At 42.2% G+C, this 24,658-nt stretch overlaps 1 long non-coding RNA gene and 14 other non-coding genes across 15 annotated transcripts; all 15 read left to right on the plus strand.

Annotated features, from left to right (window-relative positions):
• Nucleotides 1–1,092: 1,092 nt before the first annotated feature.
• Nucleotides 1,093–1,166, plus strand: trnat-agu (transfer RNA threonine (anticodon AGU)). The gene has a single exon. It is a non-coding gene; the product is annotated as a tRNA-Thr (tRNA).
• Nucleotides 1,167–4,270: 3,104 nt separating this feature from the next.
• Nucleotides 4,271–4,752, plus strand: LOC143703937 (uncharacterized). Its single transcript, XR_013191492.1, has 3 exons — nucleotides 4,271–4,372; nucleotides 4,495–4,586; nucleotides 4,663–4,752. It is a non-coding gene; the product is annotated as an uncharacterized LOC143703937 (long non-coding RNA).
• Nucleotides 4,753–10,117: 5,365 nt separating this feature from the next.
• Nucleotides 10,118–10,191, plus strand: trnat-agu (transfer RNA threonine (anticodon AGU)). Its single transcript has one exon. It is a non-coding gene; the product is annotated as a tRNA-Thr (tRNA).
• Nucleotides 10,192–10,954: 763 nt separating this feature from the next.
• Nucleotides 10,955–11,028, plus strand: trnas-aga (transfer RNA serine (anticodon AGA)). The gene has a single exon. It is a non-coding gene; the product is annotated as a tRNA-Ser (tRNA).
• A 1,620-nt stretch (nucleotides 11,029–12,648) lies between these two features.
• Nucleotides 12,649–12,722, plus strand: trnat-ugu (transfer RNA threonine (anticodon UGU)). Its single transcript has one exon. It is a non-coding gene; the product is annotated as a tRNA-Thr (tRNA).
• Nucleotides 12,723–12,861: 139 nt separating this feature from the next.
• On the plus strand, nucleotides 12,862–12,950 carry trnar-ucu (transfer RNA arginine (anticodon UCU)). Its single transcript is given in 2 exon segments — nucleotides 12,862–12,898; nucleotides 12,915–12,950. It is a non-coding gene; the product is annotated as a tRNA-Arg (tRNA).
• Nucleotides 12,951–13,476: 526 nt separating this feature from the next.
• Nucleotides 13,477–13,550, plus strand: trnat-agu (transfer RNA threonine (anticodon AGU)). The gene has a single exon. It is a non-coding gene; the product is annotated as a tRNA-Thr (tRNA).
• A 139-nt stretch (nucleotides 13,551–13,689) lies between these two features.
• On the plus strand, nucleotides 13,690–13,778 carry trnar-ucu (transfer RNA arginine (anticodon UCU)). The gene is given in 2 exon segments: nucleotides 13,690–13,726; nucleotides 13,743–13,778. It is a non-coding gene; the product is annotated as a tRNA-Arg (tRNA).
• A 538-nt stretch (nucleotides 13,779–14,316) lies between these two features.
• On the plus strand, nucleotides 14,317–14,390 carry trnat-agu (transfer RNA threonine (anticodon AGU)). Its single transcript has one exon. It is a non-coding gene; the product is annotated as a tRNA-Thr (tRNA).
• A 719-nt stretch (nucleotides 14,391–15,109) lies between these two features.
• trnat-cgu (transfer RNA threonine (anticodon CGU)) lies at nucleotides 15,110–15,183 on the plus strand. The gene has a single exon. It is a non-coding gene; the product is annotated as a tRNA-Thr (tRNA).
• A 992-nt stretch (nucleotides 15,184–16,175) lies between these two features.
• Nucleotides 16,176–16,264, plus strand: trnar-ucu (transfer RNA arginine (anticodon UCU)). Its single transcript is given in 2 exon segments — nucleotides 16,176–16,212; nucleotides 16,229–16,264. It is a non-coding gene; the product is annotated as a tRNA-Arg (tRNA).
• Nucleotides 16,265–16,801: 537 nt separating this feature from the next.
• On the plus strand, nucleotides 16,802–16,875 carry trnat-agu (transfer RNA threonine (anticodon AGU)). The gene has a single exon. It is a non-coding gene; the product is annotated as a tRNA-Thr (tRNA).
• A 139-nt stretch (nucleotides 16,876–17,014) lies between these two features.
• trnar-ucu (transfer RNA arginine (anticodon UCU)) lies at nucleotides 17,015–17,103 on the plus strand. Its single transcript is given in 2 exon segments — nucleotides 17,015–17,051; nucleotides 17,068–17,103. It is a non-coding gene; the product is annotated as a tRNA-Arg (tRNA).
• Nucleotides 17,104–17,641: 538 nt separating this feature from the next.
• Nucleotides 17,642–17,715, plus strand: trnat-agu (transfer RNA threonine (anticodon AGU)). The gene has a single exon. It is a non-coding gene; the product is annotated as a tRNA-Thr (tRNA).
• A 718-nt stretch (nucleotides 17,716–18,433) lies between these two features.
• Nucleotides 18,434–18,507, plus strand: trnat-cgu (transfer RNA threonine (anticodon CGU)). The gene has a single exon. It is a non-coding gene; the product is annotated as a tRNA-Thr (tRNA).
• Nucleotides 18,508–24,658: the final 6,151 nt, after the last annotated feature.

Below are 24,658 nucleotides of genomic sequence, written 5' to 3' on the forward strand. Positions count from 1 at the left end.
TGGGATGATGATGATGATGATTACTTGAATGTATGTTCTATGTTCTTTTTTTTTTGTTGCTACATTTAGACTGTAATGACCTTTCAGCCATATTCATCTAGAAACTGCATTAAGACAATACAGAAAACATTGCATTTTGCATTGCATTTGGTGGATGTAACGGTGAATGTGTGGATGTGTAGGCCTATGAGCTGTAATGTGAATCTGGAAGTGACCTAAAATTGGAAAGAGGGCTTGATTGACAAAATAAAAAAACGACAAACCATTTTGTTATTTCCTTCTTTTCCACTATCTTCATACAAGAAAGAATTGACCTTGTAAATGGCTTTCCCATAGCTTTCCATCTCCTCTCACTTAATTGCCATAATTAAATTCCATAACATGCCAATTACATGTGATACCAATTTCACATGTTTGCACATACAGTTCTTGCATAATTTTTTTTTAGTTAGTTCTTATTGCCTTGATAATAGAAAATATGAGCTAGGCATCATGTATGACAGTAAAAAATGACCAGATCCTGCTATGAGCTAGGAGACATGTATGCACATATAGGGCTTATATGTGGATATAAAGAAGCAATACAGGAGACCTATATGGCCTGTATATGCACATATATGCACCTCAGTTTTGCCTATATGTGCCATATATACGCATATATGCAGCATATATATTAGCATATATGCTGTATATATGTAGCATATATGTGCATATAAACTGCATATAGGTTTCATGCGCATATATCCCCATATAGTTTCTTTCCATGTGGGAACCTATTGTTGGCCACCTACCTAGAAAAAAAAGAAGAAAAAAAAAACACGCTTTCCATTTCTTCAAGCTGAAAAAGCATTTAGATGTATCGTAACTGGAGGTTCCCGAAACATTTGAGACACGAGTACTGAGAGTTTCGATCCAGAAATAAATGGCTTGAGATATTCCCTTGTCCCTCAACAGAAGCCTGTGCACCTTTCAGGTTTTGGAAATAATCCTGTAACTTCAAAGGGACCTACTCATGATGTAATCAGCTATTCTCCTGACGTGCTACCTCTTTTAGACTTTGTATACAAAAGCATCAAACCAGTGACAGTAACTGGCGCTGTGGCTTAGTTGGTCAAAGCGCTTGTCTAGTAAACAGGATATCCTGGATTCCAATCCCAGCAGTGCCTATGCCACAGGATGTGGGCACCGCTCATTTAATCTTTTACATATGTTAATCTTTGCATGCTGAACAGTGTGCATCTGCACAAAATGTGGAAATCTAAGAAGTGATGTGCATGCAATAGCATCTTAAAGCCTGTCTTTTGCGGCTCTGTGGCGCAATGGATAGCTCATTGGACTTCTAGATTGTGAATGGAGATATTCAAAGGTTGTGGGTTCAATCCCACCAGAGTCGTGCATACCCTCTTTTGCTCAGATGTCTTTGTGTTGGACAAGCATATGCTCAAACCTTGAATCCACAAACTACTTCAGAAGCATACCCTTCACGTTCTGCTTATTTCCCTTATTGGACACACCCAACTCAGATCACAGAGTACTCTACTAATTAGTTTAAGTCACCTATTTAAATAAGTATTTTGAGCTCTTTCCTTCTGGCAGAATTGCCATTGTCATGAAGGAAGAGCAATATGCTGGGAAAGCTCTCCAGCACGCTGCCACCACCCAGCACGCTACCACCACCACCCAGCACGCTGCCTCCACCCAGCACGCTACCAAACCATTCCCAGCACACTACAACCACCACCCAGCACGCTGCCTCCACCCATACTTCCACCGCCTCTCTCCGTTCCCTCTTGTTTAGGAAGTTGCCTAACCAGAAAAGCCTGACCAAGACCATTGAAAGGCTGGTTTCCCCCGTCAAATCCACACCTTGTAAGCAAACATTTATTTGTATATCACTTTTTTGGTGTGTTTAGTATTTATTGCTTTGTAGGATTTTAGGATTTATTGTTCTGTAGTCATGTTTATCTGTTCTGTGTTTTGTTTTGTAGCTTTGGCCCAGGCACGTACGCGGCCCTCAGCCACCCTCACCCGCCCGACTGTGTCCATTGAGGCAGCCACAGGGACCTCAGCTATCCTCACTTGCCCGACTGTGTCCATTGAGGCAGCCACAGGGACCTCAGCTATCCTTACTCGCCCGACTGTGTCCATTGAGGCAGCCACAGGGACCTCAGCTATCCTCACTCGCCCGACTGTGTCCATTGATGCAGCCACAGGGACCTCAGCTATCCTCACTCGCCCGACTGTGTCCATTGAGATAGATGACAGCACACTGCTGGCAGAGGCAACTAAGTTTGAGATGGCACATCTGGCATGTACGTTTATACTTATTTAAAACATGCAACAAAATATTCAAGTTCCATTCCAGGGATAAAAAAGTTAAGGGAAGTTATTGTGAATTTGCATTTGTTGTATTTATTACATTTTTTGTTTTTTTCCCCAGCACAACGAGTCTGTCTTCCATCTGGATGGATACACACTCTGCCTGAAGTGGATCAGAGGTGGATTTCCAAGGCTCTGTTCAGGTGGATAGCACAGGGCCATCCTGAGCTGATCTTTAGCAGGGTGGACAAACGTTGGTGGTATCCTCCACAGGTTCCACTGAAGACCAGTAATTGCCCTCCCTTAGAGAACTACTTTGGCCATCCCCTGCTCCTCTGGATGCCACGAAAACTGTGGCAAGTGAAGCTGACCTGTCCACATCCAGACTGTCAGAAAGACCTTCTGACCTCAGCTGGTTTGCATCAAAAGATCAGGCAGGTGTTTGCCTTGGGTAAGATATACTTTGTGGGCATCTGAGTACCTGGCCTGCCGAAGATGTAAGAGGACGGTCATCAGCTGGAGCCATGATATCGTCTCCCAGCTCGACATTGGCCACAGGGTGCAGTTCCCTTGCATTCTTACATCAAAACTTGCATGTGACGTCGAGGTAGTATGTTTGATGCGTCAGCGAGGGCTGGGAAACAGCAGCAGCCAGATCCAGCGCAAGCTGCAGGAACGTCATACTGAGGTGTGGTTGCAAAAGACAGTCCAGTATCTGACAGATTGCAAGGGGATTGCCAGTGCTGTCACTTGTAGCCTGATCCTGCCTGTGACATTTGAATCTGCTCCTTCAATTCCTTCTGTCCCTAAGCACCGGTGGTCGATGCAGGTGTACGCCCAGGATGTCCTGCAAAGGCTGGATGAGATCAAGGCCACTATCACATCACAATATGGTCGGATCTTAAAAATGGATTCAACAAAAAAAGTGGCCAGAAAACTAGCAGGACGCAGCTATGGCACTGCTACCTGGGCAACCAATGTTGGCAATGAGCACGGACAGGTGATCATGTCCGTGCTCACAGCCAGTGAAGGTTTTGGTCTCGGGCCAATGATTGAAGGCCTCATTAAGCGATACAGAGAGGCTGGGGTGGCTCCTCCCGAGGTACTGTATGTCGACCGAGACTGCTGTGGCAACACTATTCTGAGAAGAATGTTTGACGAGTGGGAGCAAATGATCATCCGTTTAGATGTATGGCACTTCATGCGGAGGTTTGCTGTGGGTTGCACCACTGACTCTCATCAGTTGTATGCCACATTTATGAGTCGCCTCAGCCACTGTATTTTCATGTGGGACCAGGTTGACCTGACGGCCCTGAAGAAGGCAAAGCATGCAGAGCTAGAAGCTAACTGGAAACCTACATCCGAGGCTGATGTGCTGCGCTGTATCAGCCGTAACGAGCTAGCCCTACATTGCAGGAGAACCACTCGCGGGACCAAGGAGACCCTGGCGCTGATTGAGAGCCATATTCAGGCCTTTGATGGAGATGCTGGTCGTGACACTATGGAAGTCCCACTAATAAACTCAGCCCGGATGAGAGAGATATTGAAGTCCCAGCGGAAGCATGTGGCCTGCATCCAGGATCCTGTAGGTGTGCAGCTCTACATGCAGACGGGCACTGTAGTGAAGGGAGGGCACCGTCTGCCAACCTACCGCTGTGCCAGAGGTTCCACTTCGCTTGAGTCATTTCACCTGCACCTTAACAGATTCATCCCAGGTAAATAAGTGACTTAACTGAATTATTAAAATAAGATTTGATTTAATTATATATTAAAATATCTATGGGAACAGCTATTTGTGTATCCATATGACATTTTTGTGTGGTCTTATTTTTCTTTTTTGAATTTACAGGTAGGCTGGCGAGTGACACCTTCTTCCAGGCGTATCTTTTGGATGGACTTGCAAGGTGGAATGAGGACCGGGCTGTGGCAGCAACAGCTGATGAGCAGCAGCCCCATTCCTACAATCATCTTCTGCGTCATGCTGTCAATACTCTTGCAGAGGAGGTTATGGGCAAGAAAATCATCCCTTATGTTGGGCCAAGAAAGTACACTGGTAGATAACTATTTGTTGTTTTTGGTCACATTTTTTTTAAGTGTACACATACCATTTAACCTCTGAATTATAATATAATATCCTGGCATATTATCAATTTTCAATGTTTTAATATTTTAAAGGTGAGCTTATTGGAGTGGAATACCTTTACCAGCAAACTGGTAAAGTTCTGCAGGACTACAAGTTGGCCATTGAAGAGTCCGAGACCACTGAGGTTGGTATAGAAGTGGATGAAAGTTATGCTGAACTTGAGGAGTTTCAGGACATCACTGTCCCCACCTTTGACATAGAACGGACACCTGTTGCCTCTTCACAAGCATCAGTGTCTGCAGCATCATCTCCAACCCCTCCTGTCACCAGCTCCATTTCATCATTGTCTGTGGTTCCTCCATCACCAGCGACATCTCCTGTCACCAGCTCCACTTCATCATTGTCTGTGGTTCCTCCATCACCAGTGACATCTCCTGTCACCAGCTCCATTTCATCATTGTCTGTGGTTCCTCCATCACCAGTGACATCTCCTGTCACCAGCTCCATTTCATCATTGTCTGTGGTTCCTCCATCACCAGTGACATCTGTCACCTGCTCCATTTCATCATTGTCTGTGGTCCCTCCGTCTCCTGTCACCAGCCCACTGCACAGTCATTCAAAGCCAGGACTCTTTCCTGGAGCACATAGCTGTGAGTTTACCAAAGTATCTATATAGAGTTATTGTGACAACAATTACCACCACCTCTATGTATATATGTCTTATTGAAAGGCAAAAATACAAATTTAAACTGAATGTTTGCCTTTTTCATGTAGTTCCAGTGGACCAATTATCAGCTGAAACTGGTCTTCTGACATCTGAAGAGAACACTTATCATGATGTAAGGGCCCAGTGTACATTTACGTCTGTAAACAAAATCTTAGTTACGTTTGCTGTGCTTTCATGTGAATATTTGTATTCATTGCTGCTATCAAAAGTTCCTAAATTATCTTTTATTTTAGGATTCTGTTGGACCTGATAATATTGGGGGGTATGGAGCCGTGCAGGACTTGGCAGAGTTCTTGGTTAACCTCAGAGACCACCGTCTGGCCTTGACTGGAGAAGAGTGTGTCAAGATCATCACCCTATGGCAGGCATTGGGGGAGTATGACAAGAGGAAAACCATTTACCCACGACGTCACCAAACCTCCCTAAAACAGGGACGATTCACAGCCACTAAGAAGATTGTGGCACCAGGTGTGGAGAGCACCAAAAGGTATGTTTAATTTAGCAAACACAGGTTCTTGATTGTCTTAAATTTTGTATAAAACAAACCACAAAACATAACTATGCACAGATATTAAAAATTTACATCTAGACAACACAAAGCAAAACAGACAGATTAGAAAAGGGGGAAACAAAAAAGAAAAATAACAGAGTAAGGATCACACATTGAAATGAATATGTATTCTGCTGTAATTCGCAGGTGTTTCGTTGGGGCTCATAGTCCTGCACAGTGGCCTGACTGCAACCGAGTGGTGGAGGCCATCTTCACAAGGCGTTGTGCCCTCTACCCAAACATGGTGCGATGTGATGGAATGAGGGTGTCCCGCTTCACAATGGTGGTGCGTGCTTACAAGCACATCCGAGAGTGCATCCTCACCAATGCTAAGGTGATGAGCGAGAGCACCATCCAGCTCCCAGAAGTTAACACGGCAACAGTCACACAATGGTGAGTAAATTAGCATTGTTCCAGCTAAACATAAATTGAAGTGCCACACAAAGCGTTCAAGTCTTTTATGTGGTTGTCTTACAGTTTTTTTCAATTGCCAACAAGCACTTACCCATACTTCAGATACTTTTTCGAAACTCTTAACACAGACTCACACCAACAAAACACAATTGGCCAAATGGATGATTTTCCTCTCAAAAACACAATTTTGTTAAATATATACTAACTCTTCATTTCAAAATAGAACACATCTTTCTCTACACACTAAATTTCCCAAAACACTGGAAATCTGACTCAAAATGAAATTATTCTGTCAAAGAATAACACTTGATTTCACTTCACAAGGTACATGCAGTCAATCAAAGTACACCAGGTTTCAAAATAATGGCTATTGTTGACATTAAAAAAACTACATAGACTTGTATGTGTCAGTTTTACAGGTATTTGCATGCAAAACATGCAATCCCCCGTTTTTACACTAAATTTCTTGGTTGGGACTTTTATTTCCACATGTACCGTACTGTTCACATTCAAAAGCATTCCAGTAAAAAGCAAATCAGTTTTTTCACCTCTATCTGCACCTGCACCTCTCACTGCATCACTCACTGCATCTCTCACTGCATCTCTCACTGCATCTCTCACTGCATCACTCACTGCACCTCTCACTGCATCTCTCACTGCATCACTCACTGCATCACTCACTGCATATCTCACTGCATCTCTCACTGCACCTCTCACTGCATCTCTCACTGCATCTCTCACTGCATCTCTCACTGCACCTCTCACTGCACCTCTCACTGCACCTCTCACTGCAAATCTCACTGCACCCCTCAGTCCATCTCTCACTGCACCTCTCACTGCACCTCTCACTGTACTTCTCACTGCACCTCTCACTGCATCTCTCACTGCACCTCTCACTGCACCTCTCACTGCATCTCTCACTGCACCTCTCACTGCATCTCTCACTGCATCTCTCACTGCACCTCTCACTGCACCTCTCACTGCACCTCTCATTGCACCTCTCACTGCATCTCTCACTGCATCTCTCACTGCATCTCTCACTGCACCTCTCACTGCACCTCTCACTGCAGCGGCATTTTACTAAAGCAAGGATACCCGAGACAAGGGTGTGATCAATTGCTCTGTGATCTCAGCTGTGTCTTGCTGTTGCATCATAGTCATGATCAAACCGTAGTTGAACATACCATCTTTTGTATAATTGCTTAAATGTTTATTCAAATTGGTTGCTTTATGTTTTCCCAGGTACAGCAGGCGTTGTAAGTCACAGGAACAGGAGATATTGAAACAGGGTATCCAAGCCCCTGAAGCACCCATGGCAGGACCTGAGAACCTTCCTGCTGCTATGCAGAAAGGACCGACTCTCTGTTCCGGCAATTTGTCAGAGCCACACCTTTTTATCCTGCCACCAAATAATGCTGGGGAGGCAAAACTCAAGGGGAGGTCGCAACCTCAGGCCATCTTCCAGGCTCCACCATCACATCAAGGACTTCCTGTCCCTATTGCACCAGCACCACCTGTCTCTCTCCCTTTCAATTTACCACCTGTGCAGCTTCCTACAGTGCCTGGTCCCTCACAGGTGATGTTCTTCAACCTCCCATTACCGTCAGCTATGCCACCATCAGCTCAGACACAGACATCCAGTCAAGCGGTTCCTTACTCCACTCAGCAATATAGAAAGAGAAAACAGAAGAGGGAGAGCGCTGGAACAGTGACAAGAAAGTATGTTAGGAAGACAGACGTCATTCTTTGCAGAAAGTGCAATAAGGAGAGAAAGCCACCAACACATCTTCAGTACTTTGGCAACTGGTACTGCGAAGAGTCTGAGACTAAATCATATGATGAATGGAGGGCTGTGCTGATGGAACGAGGTTATAGGAAAAAAAAGCCAGGAAATGACAACCCTCCAATTTCTTAAAATTGCTCTTTCAGCATTTTATTTTTATTTATTTATTTGATTAATGTTTGATTATAGAGCAATTCTCCAACAATGACAGCTGTCTTTAAAATGTATAACAACTATGTGTGTGATGCCTTTTGAATCATTTTTAAACATGGTTAGTGTGTGTTTGTGTTTGTGTGTGTGTGTGTGTGTGTGTGTGTGTGGGTGTGGGTGTGGGTGTGGGTGTGGGTGTGTGTTGCGCGCATGCATCTGTGAGTAGGATGGGGATAATGGGTGTTGTGTTTGTACCTTTATTTGTGTTTTATTCATTTTACTTTTCTTACACTTTATTTGATTACATTTGTTTACAGTTTTTAGAATTGGAGTGAAAGACAGGTATACTGTATCAGGTAATTTAATTCTTATTGGAGTTAAGTAAAATACTTGGCCCAGGGAAAGAAACTACAGTATCCAGAGATTGGTGGTCCATTGTTTTAATGGTCCTGTTAGTAGCTGTCGTCAGGGCCACAGGTGGTTGCCTGGATGAGAACAGTTTATTTTAGTTATTTTGTTACGTTAACTTATGCCTTAAGTTATTTATGTACCTGATTATCATTAATATCATTATTACTATTATTATTAATAATAATATATATTTTTAATAATAATAATAATAGATGAGAAGCATTTTTTTTTGTTTATTTATGTTTAGCTATGCCTTAAGTTATTTATGTACCGGAATGTGATTATATAAAAAAAAATGTAATGGGTTTGGATGTTTCTGTGTTTTTTCTTATTCATCTACTTCCTCTTTTCATTATTATTATTGTTGTTTACTGTATTATTTACTACAACAACTACACTAAAATTATATACACATTTTAATTTCTGGGCAACAGGTGGTTGCCTGGATGAGAAGAGTTTATTTTAGTTATTTTATTACGTTAACTTATGCCTTAAGTTATTTATGTACCTGATTATCATTAATATCATTATTACTATTATTATTAATAATAATAATAATAGATGAGAAGCATTTAAGTTATTTATGTACCTGATTATCATTAATATCATTATTACTATTATTATTATAATAATATATATTTTAAATAATAATAATAATAGATTAGAAGCATTTATTTTAGTTTATTTATCTTTAGTTATGCCTTAAGTTATTTATGTACCAGATTATTATTACTACTATTATTATTAATATTACCAGTTTTAATAATTGCTGTGATTATTTTAAAAAAATATAATGGGTTAGGACGTTTTTGTGTTTTTCTTCTTCATCTTCTTCCTCTTATAATTATTATTATTATTGTTTACTGTATTATTATATACATATGTTAATTTCTACACATGACAGAATTATCTGGACTTAAATGTGTAGTTAAATAACGTTTATCCTAATAATTAACATTAGTCATAAAAAGTTTGGACGAGCGGGATTCGAACCTGCGATCTTTGGGTCAATTTCAGGCAACTTGTGCTAGCTTTGATAGATGTATGAGCGCCGTCCTTGGCGCAATGGATAGCGCATTGGACTTCTAGATTGTGAATAGAGATATTCAAAGGTTGCGGGTTCAAGACCCACCAGAGTCGTGCATACCCTCTTTTGCTCAGATGTCTTTGTGTTGGACAAGCATATGCTTAAAACTTGAATCCACAAACTAATTCAGAAGCATACCCTTCACGTTCTGCTTATTTCCTTTATTGGACACACCCAACTCAGATCACAGAGTCCTCTACTAATTAGCTTAAGTCACCTATTTAAGTAAGAATAGGTTGAAATCCACTGGCCTAGGCCAAAATCTGCAACAACCTATTGTTGGCCACCTACCTAGAAAAAAAAAGAAGAAAAAAAAAACACGCTTTCCATTTCTCCAAGCTGAAACAGCATTTAGATGTATCGTAACTGGAGGTTCCCGAAACATTTGAGACACGAGTACTGAGAGTTTCGATCCAGAAATAAATGGCTTGAGATATTCCCTTGTCGCTCAACAGAAACCTGCACACCTTTCAGGTTTTGGAAATAATCCTGTAACTTCAAAGGGACCTATTCATGATGTAATCAGCTATTCTCCTGACGTGCTACCTCTTTTAGACTTTGTATACAAAAGCATCAAACAAGGGGCAGTAACTGGCGCTGTGGCTTAGTTGGTGAAAGCGCCTGTCTAGTAAACAGGAGATCCTGGATTCGAATCCCAGCAGTGCCTATGCCACAGGATGTGGGAACCGCTCACTTAATCTTTTACATATGTAAATCTTTGCATGCTGAACAGTGTGCATCTGCACAAAATGTGGAAATCTAAGAAGTGATGTGCATGCAATAGCGTCCTAAAGCTTGTCTTTGGGCTCTGTGGCCTAATGGATAGCGTATTGGACTTCTAGATTGTGAATGGAGATTTTCAAAGGTTGTGGGTTCGAGTCCCACCAGAGTCGTGCATACCCTCTTTTGCTCAGATGTCTTTGTGTTGGACAAGCATATGCCTAAAACTTGAATCCACAAACTCCTTCAGAAGCATACCCTTCACGTTCTGCTTATTTCCCTTATTGGACACACCCAACTCAGATCACAGAGTACTCTACTAATTAACTTAAGTCACCTATTTAAATAAGAATAGGTTGAAATCCACTTGCCTAGGCCAAAAGCTGCAACAACCTATTGTTGGCCACCTACCTAGAAAAAAAAGAAGAAAAAAAACACGCTTTCCATTTCTCCAAGCTGAAACAGCATTTAGATGTATCGTAACTGGAGGTTCCCGAAACATTTGAGACACGAGTACTGAGAGTTTCGATCCAGAAATAAATGGCTTGAGATATTCCCTTGTCCCTCAACAGAAGCCTGCACACCTTTCAGGTTTTGGAAATAATCCTGTAACTTCAAAGTGACCTATTCATGATGTAATCAGCTATTCTCCTGACATGCTACCTCTTTTAGACTTTGTATACAAAAGCATCGAACCAGTGACAGTAACTGGCGCTGTGGCTTAGTTGGTCAAAGCGCCTGTCTAGAAAACAGGAGATCCTGGGTTTGAATCCCAGCAGTGCCTAATATGTGGCTTCTAAGAGTAGTCATTCAACCTTCTCTGATGTGAAAGTCTTGGCAGGAAAGACAATCTGGACTTCTTGGTTGCAAATGAAGGTTTTAAAAAGGTTGTCGTTTTTTGGGTCCCACCAGAGTCACTAATGGTGTCCCTTTGTACAGAACTCTTTGCCAGACTGACATTTGCTTAAACCTAGGGGTTTCCAACTTTTTCAGAAGCCTATGCAGCACATTTTTCTTCTTTTCCTTATTGAGCACACCCAAATCAGATCGTCGAGTACGTTACTTATCAATCAATTATTTGATTCACCTGTATTAAATGAGAGAGATAATAAAAAATATATATATATGTGGTGCAGATGCGCTTCAGGAATGGTTTGCAAGCTCCTGGCTTAGGCCTGAAATCTGCTACCACCTATTGATAAGTTCAAGCCTGTGGATATTTGGACAAACAAAGTCTTTACATATATGAAGAATAATACATGGATATCTTTCTGAATTTTGCCCTTTCATATCAGAACAAGGCTCAGGAAACATTTTAGGCACGACTATCGAGAGTGTAGAGCCAAAATTAAATGAGTTCAGACATTCCCTTGAGGCGTGAAAGGCCCTCGTGTTTTGGAAACTATCCTCTTACCTCTAAGGGACCTCTTTCATGACGTGATCAGCTATTTTCCTGATGTGCTACCTCTTTTAGACTTGTTTTACCAACAAATTTCACCGTATCTGGCGCTGTGGCTTAGGTGGTCCAAGCGCCTGTCTCGTGAACAGGAGATCCTGGGGCAGTGCCTTTGGCACAGGATATGGGAGTGCTTAACCTTTTCACATATGAAAGTCTTTGCATGACGAACTGTGTTTACCTGCACAAAACTGGAAAAACTAAGAAGTGCTGCGCATGCAACACTTCCCTGAAGTGTGTCATTTTATGGTACAATGGATAGAACTTTGGACTTCTAGGATTCGAATGGAGAAATTCCCTGGTTGTGGTTTTGAGTCCCACCAGAATAGTCAGTGGCCTCTTTTGCTCTGATCTCTCTGTGAGTCAGACATATGTTTAAAACCAGGGTCCACAAACTACTTCAGAAGCCTACCCTTCACATTCTGCTCATCTCCCTTATTGGACACACCCACGTCACATCATTGAGTACTCTACTAAGTAGCTCAATTAACCCTTTTGAAATAAGGAAGATAACGAAAATGTATAGCGTCTGGGAGGTTTCGAGAATGGTTTGAAAACCACTGGCTTAGGCCAGAATCTGCTACTTCCTATTGTTGAGATCCAGCCTCTGGATGTATTCAAAACAGTCTTTACAAATATGAATATATAATTCATGAAAATCTTTCTGGATTTTGTCTTTCAGATCAGCTGAAAGCATAGCAGAGATTGCTTTCCATTTCTCCCAGCTGAGACAGAATTTAGATGTATTGTAACTGGAGGTTCCAAAAACATTTCAGACACAAGTATTGAGAGTTTCAGATATTCCCTCTTTCTTCAACAGAGCCCTGAATGCCCCTCGGGTTTTGGAAATAATCCCCTAACCTCTTTCATGATGTAATCAGCTATTTTCCTGACCTGCTACCTCTTTTAGACTTTTTATGCCAACACATTGTAGAAGGTTCAGCAAGTGGCGCTGTGGCTTAGTTGGTCAAAGCGCCTGTCTTGTAAACAGGAGATCCTGGGTTCGAATCCCAGCAGTGCCTATGCCACAGGATGTTGGCACCACTCACTTAATCTTTTACATATGTAAATCTTTGCATGCTGAACAGTGTGCATCTGCACAAAATGTGGAAATCTAAGAAGTGATGTGCATGCAAAAGCGTCTTAAAGCTTGTCTTTTGTGGCTCTGTGGCGCAATGGATAGCCCATTGGACTTCTAGATTGTGAATGGAGATATTCAAAGGTTGTGGGTTCGAGTCCCACCAGAGTCGTGCATACCCTCTTTTGCTCAGATGTCTTTGTGTTGGAAAAGCATATGCTTGAAACTTGAATCCACAAACTACTTCAGAAGCATACCCTTCACGTTCTGCTAATTTCCCTTATTGGACACACCCAACTCAGATCACAGAGTACTCTACTAATTAACTTAAGTCACCTATTGAAATAAGAATAGGTTGAAATCCACTGGCCTAGGCCAAAATCTGCAAAAACCTATTGTTGGCCACCTACCTAGAAAAAAAAACACGCTTTCCATTTCTCCAAGCTGAAACAGCATTTAGATGTATCGTAACTGGAGGTTCCCGAAACATTTGAGACACGAGTACTGAGATTTTCGATCCAGAAATAAATGGCTTGAGATATTCCCTTGTCCCTCAACAGAAGCCTGCGCACCTTTCAGGTTTTGGAAATAATCCTGTAACTTCAAAGGGACCTACTCATGATGTAATCAGCTATTCTCCTGACGTGCTACCTCTTTTAGACTTTGTATACAAAAGCATCAAACCAGTGACAGTAACTGGCGCTGTGGCTTAGTTGGTCAAAGCGCCTGTCTAGTAAACAGGAGATCCTGGATTCCAATCCCAGCAGTGCCTATGCCACAGGATGTGGGCACCGCTCACTTAATCTTTTAAATATGTAAATCTTTGCATGCTGAACAGTGTGTATCTGCACAAAATGTGGAAATCTAAGAAGTGATGTGCATGGAATAGCATCTTAAAGCTTGTCTTTTGTGGCTTTTTGGCGCAATGGATAGCGCATTGGACTTCTAGATTGTGAATGGAGATATTCAAAGGTTGTGGGTTCGAGTCCCACCAGAGTCGTGCATACCCTCTTTTGCTCGGATGTCTTTGTGTTGGACAAGCATGTGCCTAAAACTTGAATCCACAAACTACTTCAGAAGCATACCCTTCACGTTCTGCTTATTTCCCTTATTGGACACACCCAACTCAGATCACAGAGTACTCTACTAATTAACTTAAGTCACCTATTTAAATAAGAATAGGTTGAAATCCACTGGCCTAGGCCAAAATCTGCAACAACCTATTGTTGGCCACCTACCTAGAAAAAAAAGAAGAAAAAAAAACACGCTTTCCATTTCTCCAAGCTGAAACAGCATTTAGATGTATCGTAACTGAAGGTTCCCGAAACATTTGAGACACGAGTACTGAGAGTTTCGATCCAGAAATAAATGGCTTGAGATATTCCCTTGTCCCTCAACAGAAGCCTGCACACCTTTCAGGTTTTGGAAATAATCCTGTAACTGCAAAGGGACCTACTCATGATGTAATCAGCTATTCTCCTGAAGTGCTACCTCTTTTAGACTTTGTATACAAAAGCATCAAACAAGTGACAGTAACTGGCGCTGTGGCTTAGTTGGTCAAAGCGCCTGTCTAGTAAACAGGAGATCCTGGGTTCGAATCCCAGCAGTGCCTAATCTGTGGCTTCTAAGAGTAGTCATTCAACCTTCTCTGGTGTGAAAGTCTTGGCAGGAAAGACAATCTGGACTTTTCGGTTGCAAATAAAGGTTTTAAAAATGTTGCCGTTTTTTGGGTCCCACCAGAGTCACGAATGGTGTCCCTTTGCACAGACGTCTTTACCAGACTGACATTTTCTTAAAGCTGGGGTTTTCCAACTTTTTCAGAAGCCTACGCAGCACATTTTTCTTCTTTTCCTTTTTGAGCACACCCAAGTCAGATCGTCGAGTACGTTACTTATCAATCAATTATTTGATTCACCTATATTAAATGAGAGAGATAATAAAATATATATATATGTGGTGCAGATGCGCTTCAAGAATGGTTTACAAAATCCTGGCTTAGGCCTGAAATCTGCTACTACCTATTGATATGGTCAAGCCTATGGATATTTGTACAAACAAAGTCTTTACATATATGAAGATTAATACATGGATATCTTTCTGGATTTTGCCCTTTCATATCAGAAGAAGGCTCAGGAAACATTTTAGGCATGACTATCGAGAGTGTAGAGCCAAAATTAAATGAGTTCAGACATTCCCTTGAGGCGTGAAAGGCCCTCGTGTTTTGGAAACAATCCTCTTACCTCTAAGGGACCTCGTTCATGACGTGATCAGCTGTTTTCCTGATGTGGTACCTCTTTTAGACTTGTTTTACCAACACATTTCACCGGATCTGGCGCTGTGGCTTAGCTGGTCAAAGCGCCTGTCTCGTAAACAGGAGATCCTGGGTTCAAATCCCAGCAGTGCCTTTGGCACAGGATATGGGAGTGCTTAACCTTTTCACATATGAAAATCTTTGCATGACGAACTGTGTTTACCTGCACAAAACTGGAAAAACTAAGAAGTGCTGCGCATGCAACACTTCCCTGAAGTGTGTCATTTTATGGTACAATGGATAGAACTTTGGACTTCTAGGATGCGAATGGAGAAATTCCCTGGTTGCGAGTCCCACCAGAATAGTCAGTGGCCTCTTTTGCTCTGATGTCTCTCTGAGTCAGACATATGTTTAAAACTGGGGTCCACAAACTACTTCAGAAGCCTACCCTTCACATTCTGCTCATCTCCCTTATTGGACACACCCACGATCTGATCATAGAGTACTCTACTAAGTAGCTCAATTAACCCTTTTGAAATAAGGAAGATAACGAAAATGTATAGCGTCTGGGAGGTTTCGAGAATGGTTTGAAAACCACTGGCTTAGGCCAGAATCTGCTACTTCCTATTGTTGAGATCCAGCCTCTGGATGTATTCAAAACAGTCTTTACAAATATGAATATATAATTCATGAAAATCTTTCTGGATTTTGTCTTTCAGATCAGCTGAAAGCATAGCAGAGATTGCTTTCCATTTCTCCCAGCTGAGACAGAATTTAGATGTATTGTAACTGGAGGTTCCAAAAACATTTCAGACACAAGTATTGAGAGATTCAGATATTCCCTCTTTCTTCAACAGAGCCCTGAATGCCCCTCGGGTTTTGGAAATAATCCAATAACCTCTTTCATGATGTAATCAGCTATTTTCCTGACCTGCTAGACTCTTTTAGTTGGTCAAAGCGCCTGTCTTGTAAACATGAGATCCTGGGTTCCAATCCCAGCAGTGCCTATGCCACAGGATGTTGGCACCGCTCACTTAATCTTTTACATATGTAAATCTTTGCATGCTGAACAGTGTGCATCTGCACAAAATGTGGAAATCTAAGAAGTGATGTGCATAAAAAAGCGTCTTAAAGCTTGTCTTTTGTGGCTCTGTGGCGCAATGGATAGCGCATTGGACTTCTAGATTGTGAATGGAGGTATTCAAAGTTTGTGGGTTCGAGTCCCACCAGAGTCGTGCATACCCACTTTTACTCGGATGTCTTTGTGTTGGACAAGCATATGCTTAAAAGTTGAATCCACAAACTACTTCAGAAGCATACCCTTCACGTTCTGCTTATTTCACTTATTGGACACACCCAACTCAGATCACAGAGTACTCTACTAATTAGCTTAAGTCACCTATTTAAATAAGAATAGGTTGAAATCCACTGGCCTAACCCAAAAGCTGCAACAACCTATTGTTGGCCACCTACCTAGAAAAAAAAGAAGAAAAAAAACACGCTTTCCATTTCTCCAAGCTGAAACAGCATTTAGATGTATCGTAACTGGAGGTTCCCGAAACATTTGAGACACGAGTACTGAGATTTTCGATCCAGAAATAAATGGCTTGAGATATTCCCTTGTCCCTCAACAGAAGCCTGCGCACCTTTCAGGTTTTGGAAATAATCCTGTAACTTCAAAAGGACCTACTCATGATGTAATCAGCTATTCTCCTGACGTGCTACCTCTTTTAGACTTTGTATACAAAAGCATCAAACCAGTGACAGTAACTGGCGCTGTGGCTTAGTTGGGCAAAGCGCCTGTCTAGTAAACAGGAGATCCTGGATTCCAATCCCAGCAGTGCCTATGCCACAGGATATGGGCACCGCTCACTCAATCTTTTACATATGTAAATCTTTGCATGCTGAACAGTGTGCATCTGCACAAAATGTGGAAATCTAAGAAGTGATGAGCATGGAATAGCATCTTAAAGCTTGTCTTTTGTGGCTCTGTGGCGCAATGGATAGCGCATTGGACTTCTAGATTGTGAATGGAGATATTCAAAGTTTGTGGGTTCGAGTCCCACCAGAGTCGTGCATACCCTCTTTAGCTCAGATGTCTTTGTGTTGGACAAGCACATGCCTAAAACTTGAATCCACAAACTACTTCAGAAGCATACCCTTCACGTTCTGCTTATTTCCCTTATTGGACACACCCAACTCAGATCACAGAGTACTCTACTAATTAACTTAAGTCACCTATTTAAATAAGAATAGGTTGAAATCCACTGGCCTAGGCCAAAATCTGCAACAACCTATTGTTGGCCACCTACCTAGAAAAAAAAGAAGAAAAAAAAACACGCTTTCCATTTCTCCAAGCTGAAACAGCATTTAGATGTATCGTAACTGGACGTTCCCGAAACATTTGAGACACGAGTACTGAGAGTTTCGATCCAGAAATAAATGGCTTGAGATATTCCCTTGTCCCTCAACAGAAGCCTGCACACCTTTCAGGTTTTGGAAATAATCCTGTAACTGCAAAGGGACCAACTCATGATGTAATCAGCTATTCTCCTGAAGTGCTACCTCTTTTAGATTTTGTATACAAAAGCATCAAACAAGTGACAGTAACTGGCGCTGTGGCTTAGTTGGTCAAAGCGCCTGTCTAGTAAACAGGAGATCCTGGGTTCAAATCCCAGCAGTGCCTAATCTGTGGCTTCTAAGAGTAGTCATTCAACCCCCTTGATGTGAAATTCTTGGCAGGAAAGACAATCTGGACTTTTCGGTTGCAAATGAAGGTTTTAAAAATTTTGCCGTTTTTTGGGTCCCACCAGAGTCACAAATGGTGTCCCTTTGCACAGATGTCTTTACCAGACTGACATTTGCTTAAAGCTGGGGTTTTCCAACTTTTTCAGAAGCCTACGCAGCACATTTTTCTTCTTTTCCTCATTGAGCACACCCAAGTCAGATCGTCGAGTACGTTACTTATCAATCAATTATTTGATTCACCTGTATTAAATGAGAGAGATAATAAAAAATATATATATGTGGTGCAGATGCGCTTCAAGAATGGTTTGCAAGCTCCTGGCTTAGGCCTGAAATCTGCTACTACCTATTGATATGGTCAAGCCTATGGATATTTGTACAAACAAAGTCTTTACATATATGAAGATTAATACATGGATATCTTTCTGGATTTTGCCCTTTCATATCAGAAGAAGGCTCAGGAAACATTTTAGGCATGACTATCGAGAGTGTAGAGCCAAAATTAAATGAGTTCAGACATTCCCTTGAGGCGTGAAAGGCCCTCGTGTTTTGGAAACAATCCTCTTACCTCTAAGGGACCTCGTTCATGACGTGATCAGCTGTTTTCCTGATGTGGTACCTCTTTTAGACTTGTTTTACCAACAAATTTCACCGGCTCTGGCGCTGTGGCTTAGCTGGTCAAAGCGCCTGTCTCGTAAACAGGAGATCCTGGGTTCAAATCCCAGCAGTGCCTTTGGCACAGGATATGGGAGTGCTTAACCTTTTCACATATGAAAATCTTTGCATGACGAACTGTGTTTACCTGCACAAAACTGGAAAAACTAAGAAGTGCTGCGCATGCAACACTTCCCTGAAGCGTGTCATTTTATGGTACAATGGATAGAACTTTGGACTTCTAGGATGCGAATGGAGAAATTCCCTGGTTGTGAGTCCCACCAGAATAGTCAGTGGCCTCTTTTGCTCTGATGTCTCTCTGAGTCAGACATATGTTTAAAACTGGGGTCCACAAACTACTTCAGAAGCCTACCCTTCACATTCTGCTCATCTCCCTTATTGGACACACCCACGTCAGATCATTGAGTACTCTACTAAGTAGCTCAATTAACCCTTTTGAAATAAGGAAGATAACGAAAATGTATAGCGTCTGGGAGGTTTCGAGAATGGTTTGAAAACCACTGGCTTAGGCCAGAATCTGCTACTTCCTATTGTTGAGATCCAGCCTCTGGATGTATTCAAAACAGTCTTTACAAATATGAATATATAATTCATGAAAATCTTTCTGGATTCTGTCTTTCAGATCAGCTTCACAGCTACACAGTTCCAGAACACCTGCTATTCCACACACAGGTGGGGACACAGCTATTGCCAAACATGATGCTGCTTCCTCTCGAAACAGCTGTATGGAGGGCTGGTCCTCTGCCTACCAGCCATCTCCAACACACTACCAGAGCTGGTCTTCTTATCAGGCACCCCTGGCACACTCTCATGTTTGGTCCTCCACCCACCCACCACCCTCAGCATCCACCCAGGGCTGGTCTGCAACCCACCCACCAACCTCAGCATCCTCCCAGGGCTGGCCTGCCACCCAACCGTCACCCTCAGCATCCTCCCAGGGCTGGCCTGCCACCCAACCACCAGCCTCAGCATCCACCCAGGGCTGGTCTGCAAGCCACCCACCACCCTCGGCATCCACCCCCCACCCTCAGCATCCACCCACAGCCCTCAACATCCACCCAGGGCTGGACCTCCAGCCAGGGCTGGTCCTCCAACCAGGGCTGGACTGCAACCCACCCCACCCTCAGGATCCACCCAGGGCTGGTCATCCACCTCCTATTGTCCTGACCAACCTAGGTTTCCTCACCAAGCACTAGATCCCTTTAATCGCCAGCGTGAATGGCAATTACGCAAGGCAGCCCTTGAGAACCAGGAGCGAGTGAGGAAAGGTGAGCCCCCAAAGATGAGAAAGAAAGGCAAAAGAGAACTACCACTATGAGTGTAAGTTGTGTGGTCAACCGAAATCAAAGCAAACTGGACACTCACAGGTACGTGGAAAATGGTACTGCCCTGCATCAGGACAGACCCTTGAGGAGTGGAGAAGCTCTTTGTAAATGCACCAAATACATTCTTTTTTATTCATATTTTTAATAATAACATTTTCTTAAAAGAAATAAAAAATATTCACATTCAATTAAATTAAATTCAAATTTATTTGTATAGCGCTTTTCACAATACATATTGTTTCAAAGCAGCTTTACAGAAAGTGCATTTCAGAAATGTACATAGAAAAATACAGCTAGTTAATCATATATTAATTTAGGGCATAACATATCGCCGGCATTGAGTCGTCTCTTTACAGTCGTCGAGTTTTCTTCGCACCGCACTCGGTTGGACCCGTTTCGGACCCATTCGCATGTGGTCTGCGAATCTCCATAGGGAATGAATGACTTCCGGTCGTTTCGGTGTCGTATCGGAGCTGATTTCAACTGCCAGTGTGAAGGCGGCGTAAGGTGGAAAAAGGCTGTTCTTGTAACATATGAAATATAATTTTCGAAGGACAAGCTGTGGTCTAGTATAACACCCAGGTATTTTACTGTAGTGGATAAAGTAACAGGGCATCCTTCTAAATTAAAGTTGTATTGTACAAGGTTTTGTGGGTAGTTTTTTGGACCAATAAGTAATACCTCAGTTTTATCTGAATTTAATAGCAGGAAATTACACGTCATCCAGCATTTTATATCTTTAAGACACTCTGTCAATTTAGATGAGTTAGTGTTTTCATCTGGTCGTGATGAAATATATAATTGAGTGTCATCAGCATAACAGTGGAAATTAATTCCATGCTTTCTTATAATATTACCACCAATTGGCAGCATATATATTGAGAATAGCAGAGGGCCTAACACCGATCCTTGCGGCACTCCATAGTCTACTGACGTTATCTTTGATTTTTCCCCATTTAAACAGACAAAATGGTAACGGTCTGATAAGTATGATCTAAACCAGCTTAATGCCTGACCCTGAACACCAGTGTAGTTTTGTAGTCAATCCAAGAGTATTTTATGATCTATAGTGTCGAACGCAGCACTGAGATCGAGTAGAATTAGTATTGAGATACAGCCTTGGTCAGAAGCTAAAAGTAAATCATTTGTAATTTTAACTAGCGCAGTTTCTGTGCTATGATGCGGTCTGAATCCTGACTGAAATTTTTCATAAATATAATTTTCTTGCAAGAAAGAGCACAATTGAGCGGACACAATTTTTCTAGTGTTTTAGACATAAATGGAAGATTTGAAATGGGTCTGTAATTTGCTAGGTTATTTGGATCTAATTGTGGTTTCTTAATGAGAGGTTTTATTACTGCCAGCTTGAATATTCTTGGAAAAGTTAATAATATTGAGAGGCTCTTCCACTACAGGTAACACTTCTTTCAGTAATTTAGTGGGTATTGGATCTAATAAACATGTTGTTGGTTTAGATGCAATGATAAGTTTATTTAGCTCTTCCTGTCCTATAGTTGTAAAGCGGTGTAGTTGTTCTTGAGGAGTGATAATTGAGGCTGAATCATAAGACACCATAAAATATTGTACATCTACAATTGTGTTTCTGATGCTTTCTATTTTTTCAGTGAAGAAATTCATAAAATCATTACTACTATACTTTAACGGAATATTTTGCTCTGGTGATGTCTGTTTATTTGTTAGTCTGGCCACGGTGTTAAATAAAAACCTTGGATTATTTAGGTTATTTTCTATTAGTTTGCGGAGATGCTCAGCCCTGGCTGCTTTTAGAGCCTTTTTATAACGTGACATACTGTCTTTCCACGCGATTCTAAAGACCTCTAAATTAGTTTGTTTCCATTTACGCTGTAAGTTACGAGTTTCTCTCTCGATAACATGCGTAGCACTGTTGTACCATGGTGCTTTAGTTTTCTCTCTAACCTTTTTTAATCAAATTGGTGCAACCATTTCTAGTGTACTAGAGAAAATGGTGCTCAAACTGCTAGTCATTTCCTCTAGTTCATCTGTTTGTTTGGGTTCACTGAGCAGCTGAGATAGATCAGGTAAGCTATTTGAGAATCTATCTATAGTGGTTGGAAGGATTGTTCTGCCTGGTCGATAACGTGGCGCAACAGGACAAATTTCAGCAGTACGTATTATGCAAGTTGCCATGTAATGATCAGTGACATCATAACTTTACGGTATGATATCTATATTGGTTGGATTGGTTCCATATGATATAATTAAATCTAGTGTATGATTTAGACGATGAGTGGGACCACTGACGTTTTGCTTGACCCCAAAGGAGTTTAATAAATCTGTAAATGCAGCCCCTAACACATAATTTGTGTTATCTACGTGTATGTTAAAATCTCCAACAATTATTGCTTTATCGACATTGACCAATAGATCTGAGAGAAAGTCTGCAAACTCTTTTAGGAAGTCAGCATAGGGCCCTGGAGGTCTATATACAGTAGCCAAGGCTAGAGATAATAGGGATTTCTTTCTTACATCTAAGAGCGTAACATTTAGCACAAGTACTTCAAACAAATTAAACCTGTGACCTGTTTTCTGAGTAACATTAAGAATATCTCTATAGATTGTTGCAACACCGCCGCCACGACCGATCAGACGGGGCTCATGCTTATAACAGTATCCTGGTGGAGTAGATTCATTTAGACCGAAATAATCATTTGGTTTAAGCCAGGTTTCAGTAAGGCAAAATACATCGAAACTATTATCTGTGACCATTTCGTTTACAATAATCGCCTTTGGTGTGAGCGATCTAATGTTTAGAAGACCTAGCTTTAGAAATTGTTTTTGTTCACTGATATTGAGATTTTCTACAATTGAGGTTTAATTACAATTATATTTTTCCTAGATCCTATAGTAGATTTATTGTTTGGCCTCACTAAACGAGGAATAGACACAGTTTCTATATAATGTTCTACACTACTTATATCTATTAAGTTGGGACAGCAAAGATTGTGATTTGGACTTTGACTTACTAGTCATATGGTGTGTAAGGTCTTGGAGATGTTGTCCGACAGAACAGCCGCTCCGATTCTGCTGGGGTGCAGGCCATCAGCGCGGTAGAGCCTATGGTAGGTTCCTAACCGACTGTTAGCGATCTGAGGCATAATAAGACCAATGCGACAGGAAATCCCAGTTGAGGTGAATTTATTGTGCTGACAGCACAAATCCAACAGCAAAAACAAAACAAAAAAGTAATAATAAAAATAAATAAATGTTGAAATAGAAAATAATATAAATAGTTACTTGTTATTTGTGGAAACCTAGCGTCAACCGCAGTTGTATCATTTGGTTAACAAACTTTCTGGAACCCAAACTTCTATAGGTTTGCATCCACTTCACATAACCAACCTGACCCTCTCTTCCATGCACCAACTCTGGCAGCCATTTATAGTCTAGGCCACAGCACTGGAGTGTACCATTCTACAAGTAAGTTCCCTTTCGAAGGGAACTCAACAATACGTCAACGACGTTATGGGGAACGCCTCAGGCGTGACAGGTGTCTGAAATCACTATCAAATCACGTCAATCATATTGACCGGCGACAGCCCGTGAATCATTAGCGTGAATGATTAACGTGCGACCTGGAAGTATAAAAGGGCGCCTTGCAAACATGACAAATCATCTCATCGTCTTCAGGGACTGTCTGTTTGAAAACGCTACTCAATGAAACGGTAAGAAAATGAAATGTACAGCACACGAGTGTGTTTTTTCCTGCCTGGGAGAAGAGCGCGCACGAGAGGTTCTCGAGGGAATCCTCTGTGTGAACTGTGAGCGTTTTTCTCTTAAAACGCTCCGCTCTCGTCTGGCCCTCTTCTCGAGTGAACGGGGTTCAATGTCTGGTCCGCGTGGTCCCGCTCGTGCTGAGGCAGAGCGGCGACTTGCATCATGGGCTTCCAGATAGAGCTCATCGATCATCTTGAGAGTCCTGTAAACCTCTCAAATGATTCGACGGCTGACGAGGGCGAACTGCAGGCACCAATGGTTTCCTGCAGTTCCTGCTCTTCAGGACGAGCAGGAGATGGCTGAGGAGGTTTATAATCAGGTAGATCCTGAACCCTCTCAGCCACCCTGCCCCTGTATGCAGACCTGGTGGATGTTGTGGAGCGCGCCGCCAACAGGCTGTAGCTGCCATGGCGACGCGCTAGAGGAGAGACCGCTCGCGGTAGGCTTGGCGATCGGTTTCTCCCCTGCCATACACCACCAGCTCAGGTGAGCCTTCCATTCCTTCCTGATCTTCACACGGAGATCGAGAGGGCATGGAAGAGCCCATACTCTGCCCGTATTCACCGACATCAGCGGGTTAATTTCGCTGATGTTGAGGGGATCGCAGAGCATGGGTATGTGTCGATGCCACCCATTTGACGAGGCGTGACTCCCGCAAGAAGAGGGATCTGAGGGAGGTTATCCAGCACAAGCGCACACAGTGTCGCTGATGGATAATCTCCCCGGAGGGCTTCATTAAAAATAAATCCAGCCCTCTCCTCTCTTCTGACTCCCCAGACGTTCATTACATCAGGCCTGGGGCTGGGCCTATGATAAGAACGATGTTCCAATGGCCCGCCTAGGCTTGGCTAGTAGAAACGCCTCTTTCAGGCATGTAAAGTGGTGGACCCCAGGGTCATAAAGAACTATCTGGCGAGTCTTCACTCCGCACGCCGCAGGTGAGCTGACTGGTCTTTTAAGAGTAATTTTTTGTGAATTAAAATTCCGAGATGTATCTCTCTACAGACCTCGTTCCCTGTATAGAGCTATGGGGTCATGTCAAGGTAATAAGGTAAGAGAAGTTTCCTGGATCATTAGGGCCCTGAAGTTCCCCGTTAGGTGGCCAGAACGATAACTATGTTAGCCTTC

This window comes from Siphateles boraxobius, unplaced genomic scaffold (genome assembly GCF_051911475.1).
Source record: "Siphateles boraxobius isolate OS27281-9 unplaced genomic scaffold, OSU_SipBor_1 39, whole genome shotgun sequence".
In the NCBI taxonomy this organism is placed as follows: Eukaryota; Metazoa; Chordata; class Actinopteri; order Cypriniformes; family Leuciscidae; genus Siphateles; species Siphateles boraxobius.